The sequence below is a fragment of the Sinocyclocheilus rhinocerous genome, unplaced genomic scaffold (genome assembly GCF_001515625.1).
Source record: "Sinocyclocheilus rhinocerous isolate Xijiao unplaced genomic scaffold, SAMN03320098_v1.1 scaffold2393, whole genome shotgun sequence".
In the NCBI taxonomy this organism is placed as follows: Eukaryota; Metazoa; Chordata; class Actinopteri; order Cypriniformes; family Cyprinidae; genus Sinocyclocheilus; species Sinocyclocheilus rhinocerous.
In genome coordinates, this window is record NW_015635043.1 from 363,061 (window position 1) to 369,851 (window position 6,791).

Genomic DNA, 6,791 nt, shown 5'->3' on the forward strand with positions numbered 1-6,791 from the left:
ATTTTATTGATGTTATATAATGTAAAACTAAAATGACACACACACACACACACACATGTCTGGTTTGCTATCTTTGTGGGGACTCTCCATAGGCGTAATGGTTTTTCTACTGTACAGACCGTATATTCTATTGTCCTACACCAACCCTACCCCTAAACCTACCCCTCACAGGAAACTTTCTGCATTTTTAGATTTTCAAAAAAACTTCATTCTGTGTGATTTATTAGCTTGTTTACCCGTGGGGACCTCAATTTAGGTCCCCACCATGACACGAGTCCCCATGAGTCTGTGTGTATTCAGGTTTAAGTCCCCACCAGAATAGAAAAACAGGTGCACGCACACACACACACACACACACACACACATACAGATTTAATCGATTTCTATCCCAAATTGCATTGACTGCTCTGAAGTATGAGACACCAATATTTCAGGAGTGCATGCTCCTGCTTATCTGATAACTGTTTTATTTCCTATTTGGGTTTATGAATATGCTGTATATTTTAAGATTAACTGTTTTTTTCCGAGGCATTGTTAGATTCCAGTGTCTCCTGTCACAGCTACGCAAAGATTTGATGTCAAAAACAGTGTGATAGCTATGAAACTATTTCTTATTATGATTTTAAATCTGTATTAGAATGATCTCAAAGTAAAAAGAGCTGCTAAAGTCTGATTTTGCGATGACTGTGCTTTAAAATGGAATTATTATCATCTTAATTCACGTGATGAAGGATTCTGAAAGTCTGACAGTTATCAGTGTTGAGCACTACTGTGAGGTTAACCCTGCCTGCTTTAAATGTTTCAAAAGCTGAACACATTCGTTGGAAAAGTAATCAAATGTAATCAGTTACATTACTTTAATAAAGTAATTGAAATAGTTACACTACTTACTACATTTCAAATAGGTTATCTTGTAATTTGGAACCAATTTCATTTCCAAAGTAACCTTCCCAACACTGATCACAACAGCGGCTTTATTTTACAAAATTTAGTTAAAGTATTTGTACAAAAACATTTTTCTTGTAAATGTGTCTTTATGTCTCACAATTTGACTACAATTTAAAATTGTTTTAGTATCTCACAATTGCAACTTAAAACACAATTTTGACTTTATCTCACAATTTGACTTTATATGTCACAAATGTGATATAGTGACTACAGTGTCACAATAGCAGATTTATATTTTACAACTGTAAGTCTTGTAAATGTGACTTTCTGCCTTATCATTTCACTTTATATCTTATATGTGTGAGTGAATTTCTCCACAGTTGAGTATAAATCTCACAGTTGCAACTGAATATCTCACAATTCTGACTTTGTCACAAATGTGAATTAATATCTTATAATGACATTGTTACATCAAAACAGCAGCTTTATATTTTAAAACTGTATGCGTTTTTCTTGTAGATGTGACCTTATTTCTCATCATTTTGACTTAATATCTCACAATCTGACTTTACAGTATATCTAACAATTGTGAATTTACATGTCATAATGATATTGTGTCAATATCACAAAAGTGACTTTATATTTTACAGTTGTGACTTTATTGATCATAAATATTTTCTTACTTTAAACTTTATCTCATAATTACCTTTTCATTTTTTTTTCATTCTGAGGCAGAAAGTGCTTTCAGTAACTACATCATGTGGCTGCAAAAAATATATATTTTCCATTGACAGACATTCCAAATTAGCTTTGTATTTTAACAATATATATATATATATATATATATATATATATATATTGGTGTTTTGTGTCATAACGGTTATCTGCTTCATTAGAGCAACACAATGATGCAACTACAGGGTGCAAAGCTACACTGTTACCCTTAAACGAAAATAGTATTCAAATACAGTAATGTTTGTACTATTTCTTTTTCAGTGTTTTATAGTTCAATGTGCCTTTGAAAAAGCCAGGCGTGCTGCAGTGGCCCAGTTGCACGACCTTCAAGTACTGCAGAGAATCTTTAGTTCAAGTGGATACAGTTCTCCAGAGCGTTGTTCTGTTTAGCTCTGTTTCATTTCATTTTGATGGGAAAATAGTTGTGGATTTATCTGTGAATGATACCTTGTCGCATTCTGGAGTGATATACTCTTAATACTAAATGTGAAAAGTGGGGCGCCACCCGTATGCATGCCACTGCAGGATATGAGTCACTGAAACTAAATACAGATGAAGACGGCTCAGTCATTACTATACACTGGTTATTTTAAAATAACAGGATACAAGTCAAGGAGATAATGCTTTGTGAAGCCCAGAGCTAAACTCAACTAAAATTCAACTAAAAATTAACACTCTGTCATAATTTACTCGCCCTCATGTTGTTCCAAACCTGCATGACTTACTTTCTTCTGAGGAGCGCAAAAAGAGACGTTTCGATGAATGTGCTTGGAATGTAAGTGCAAATTTGTTTAATGACATATTTTAATGTGTTCTTTACACAAAGCATCAATAATACGTCAATACGTCTTTAGATGACTTAAAATGTAACATTTTAAGTTTAGTTGCTTTTGTGTATTTTTTCGAAGGTTAGAAGCCACATTTATTGTAAGTGTATGGAAAAGAGCAACTAGTACATTCTTAAAACTATCTCCGTTTGTGTTGCATAAAGGTTTGGAACAACTTGAGAGGGTGTAAACCTAATTTTTCAAAATCAGCAAAAGATATGAAGTATCCCTCAGTGACTTTTGTCCCCAATGTGCATTTCTCATGAAATAGCAGAATATAACTGCTGACTTCCTGAAATGTTTAGATCATGATGCATTTTTCTGTTGTAGATGCTCTTAAAGGGCTGAATCTGTGCTTATTCTTCCTTTTTTTTTTTAAATCAGGTGTTATTCTAAAGGTTCAAACTGTCAAAAGGTTCAAACTGTCAATTTAACTGTTTACAAGTTTATGGTCTGTAAGAATTTTTTTTTAAATGTTTTCGAAAGAAGTCTCTCATGCTCACCAAAGCTACATTTATTAATTCAGAAACAGAGTAATATTGTGAAATAAATTACAAATTAAAATCTAGTTTTCTAGTTTAATATTTTAAAATATTAATTTATTTCTATGATGGCAAAGCTGAATTTTCAGCATCATTACTCCGGTCTTCAGTGTCACATGATCCTTCAGAAATCATTCTAATATGCTGACTATGAGAAACATTGCTTATTATTATCAATGTTGAAAAAAGTTGTGGTGATTAATATTTTTGTGGAAACCATAATACATTTTAGGATTCCTTCATTTATTTGAAACAGAAATCCTCTGTAACATTATAAATGTTTTACTGACACCTTTGATCAATTTAATGCATCCTTGCTGAATAAATTAATAAAAAAGTAATAATTTCAGTAAATAAATCAATCTTACCGACCCCAACTTTTGAACAGTAGTGTAATGAAATATTCACGTTCCTTTATTTACCTAATCGCTTAATTTCTGACCTGACTACATCAATCTTCTGAGTGTCCTTTTTCTCCTACGTAATATTGAAGATCAAATTTGTAGTCACATAGTCTAGGGAATGGAAGCCCTGCCTACAGCTGATGACGCTTGAGCGGATAGTTTCTATGGCTGTCATGTTGTGGCCACAGATGGGTTGGATTGTCACCATTTCGGAGAGGGAGTTGAAGGAGACGCTGTCACACTGTGACCAGATGGAGTCCTTCTATCTCTCGCTTCTGTATAGGTGTTTACTATTTAATGATTGCTTCTAATAACCGAATGAACTGTTATCACGGTTACATAAATGTTAATCTGTGTGCGACTTGCGCCCACCATAACACCACCAAACTAAGGCCCGTCAGTCATTTTCTATGCTATAGCCTACAGTGTTCACAAGTGAATCTGCCTTGAGCGGTTATTCACTCCACTGGGCCTGAATGTTCGCACCTGCTCCCATAACACACTCCATCCGTCATTTCACACACACACACACACACACACACACACACTCCTATAAATCCCCTTATGAAGTCCTAACTGACTCAAACCAGACGGTCTTCTCCATGTCCATCCCACACTGCCGGCTTCTTCCACACAGGATGCCACACTGGAGGGATTGTTCCAGGATCCTGCCGAGATACTGTCTGCTGGAGAGAGAACCGCTTATACTGGAGCTGAAGGGGTTTTCCTTTGTCCTCCAGGCCTGGCTCTACCTTTTTTCCATTGCATGGTCCATCACACAGAAATCCCCGGAGGCCTTTCCAACAAGATATAGTCTCATGGCCCACATCCCAGAGTTCACACTGGGAAGACATGTGGCATTTTCTGATAGCTCGGCCCCCACACACCAAGCAAACAGGTCCTGATGAAAGAGATCTTCAAAAGGTTATGCTGTTAAACTACACTGCTTTTTGATTTAATGTTATGGTTTTTCTTGGCACTTAGAAAATGTACTTAAAGTCATGATAATTCAATATTTTGAGTGTGTGTGGTCCTGGTATTTCCAACGTTACGGGGACCAAATGTCCCCACATGAATATTATATCAGTACATTTTGACCTTGTGGGACATTTTTTTTTGTCCCCATGGGGAAAACAGCTTACAAATCATACAGAATGAAGTCTTTTGAAAAACTAAAAATGCCTGTAGTTTTGTGTGTGTGTAGTGTTGTTCCTTGTCAAATCAAGGAAGCTGAGTGCTCAGACTTTGGCCCGCAAGAAGTACAGTGTGCTTTGTGCTTTAAAGAAGTACACTTATTTGATGTGTTGACTAACATACTAAAGCACATGTGAAGTACTTGATTCTAATTTTAACTGCAATGTTAGTCAATATTACATTTAAGGTTGATATATTTTAAATGTACTAAATTATAACTTCATTACAAATGTGTAATTACAAATATATTTAAACACATGACATACACGTTTTAAAAGAAATGAATTCAAGTATATTTTAGGTTATCATTTTGTCAGTACATGTTCAGCAGTACATTTAACCATATTTCAGAGACTATGGAAATAATTATGAAATTACATATAAAGATGTACTTAAGTTCTATTTAAGTGGGTCAAAAAGTACTCTTAATTTGAGCTGAAATTAAAACTATATTCATATTTATTTAATTGCAATTAACATGCAATTAAGTGTCTGAAAATATTACACTCAGCTCAGACATAAGTATATTTTAAACGTATGCTAAAGTGTGCTTCTTTTTCACAAGGGACTGTAGAAAGTTCAAATCTAGCCAATTCTGCTCAGTTGTCAAAAATATATTATAGATATGTAATTCCAATTAGAATTTTGTATAATATGTTGCGTAATAGATTTGATTTAATTTGAATTAATGGTAACACTTTAGTTTAAGGACCAATTCTCACTATTAACTAGTTGTTTATTAGCATGCACATTACTTGCATATTGGCTGTTTTTTAGTACTTATAAAGCGCATATTAATGCCTTATTCTGCATGACCATATTTTAGATCCCTTAATCCTACACCATACCTAAACTTAACAACTACCTTACTAACTGTTAATAAGCAGCAAATTAGGAGTTTATTGAGGCAAAAGTTGTAGTTCTTCCATCTGGTTTGGCTTTACGTCTGCCAGCACAAGTTTCTGCCCCAGTTTGCTGTAGTTTGCTTGCTGTGCACCATCCCTAATTTATTCTTGTTTGACCTAGTGCACAGCAAGGGGAGCAGGTACATCTTAATAGTGTGCCAGAGGTGATGAGTGAAAGTGCTCCCTGTCGCTGCGGCAGGTGCTCTTTCCTCACAGTCTCCTCTGGGCGTAAGTACAACCCGAGAGAGAGCGAGAGAGAAAGGCCTGCTTCAGAAACAGTGTCACAGCATTAGAACAAGTGACTTTGTGTCCTGGGACAAAAAGGAAATGCAAATCGAACCCAATGACCTTGATGTGTCAACTGAATCGATGTGTTCACTCCCACGCATTCAAGGACACAAAACGGCGGGTGTGAAAATGCATATAAGCGTGTGCCTTCGCTGTTTGCATTGTATTGAACACGCATCTAATCACAGAGCTCATGAAAGCCAAATTGATCTGACCAACCCGGGCTGTTTTGTTCCAGTCAATGTATTTGTGAAGTGAACTCTCGCCTAAAATCAATAGAAATGATCTGTGGCTGTATGTGGAACCCAGACCTGCTGAAATGCATAATAGGGGAGGAGTGGAGACGGCCCAGACAGTTAACTAAAAATATCATGAGAAGGACACCTTCAAGAGAGTTAATGCAGTATGGAGGAAGTGATGTCATAATGTGTAAACCAATTATGTTGCGCAGATATTATCTCACAGGGAGATTCTCTGCTAACAGGCTTCCTGTCCCCATTCTGTGTGGCGTTTCCATTACTCCTCTTAAAGGGGTCATATGATGCTATGCACTTTTACAAACTGTTTGAACTGAAATGTGTGTTGGCAGTGTGTGTACACAACCATCCTAAAATGATAAAAATCCACCCAGCGTTTTTTTTTAATCTTCTCAAATCTTTACCCCTTTCTCAAAACGAGCCGATCTCAGATGCCTGTCCGTGTGACGTCACACAGACAGGCCCCTCCCACGATAGTTTGATTGACAATAGCGCATCAGCACAGACTGGACTGGTGTCTTACCTCAGACCCGCCCTGAGTGAGCTGTCATCAGTCCGCCATTGTTTCACCGCCGGAGCAGATGTAGACAAGAATGACTCCTAAGCGATTGAGGTGTTCTGTTGTTGGATGTAATAATGAACATAGCAGTCGTCATTTACTCCCGACATCTGAGCCGCTGAACTCGCAGTGGATTACATCTGTTTCTGAAGGGAATGCGCCCCCGATCTACATAAATGAGTCTATGTTCGC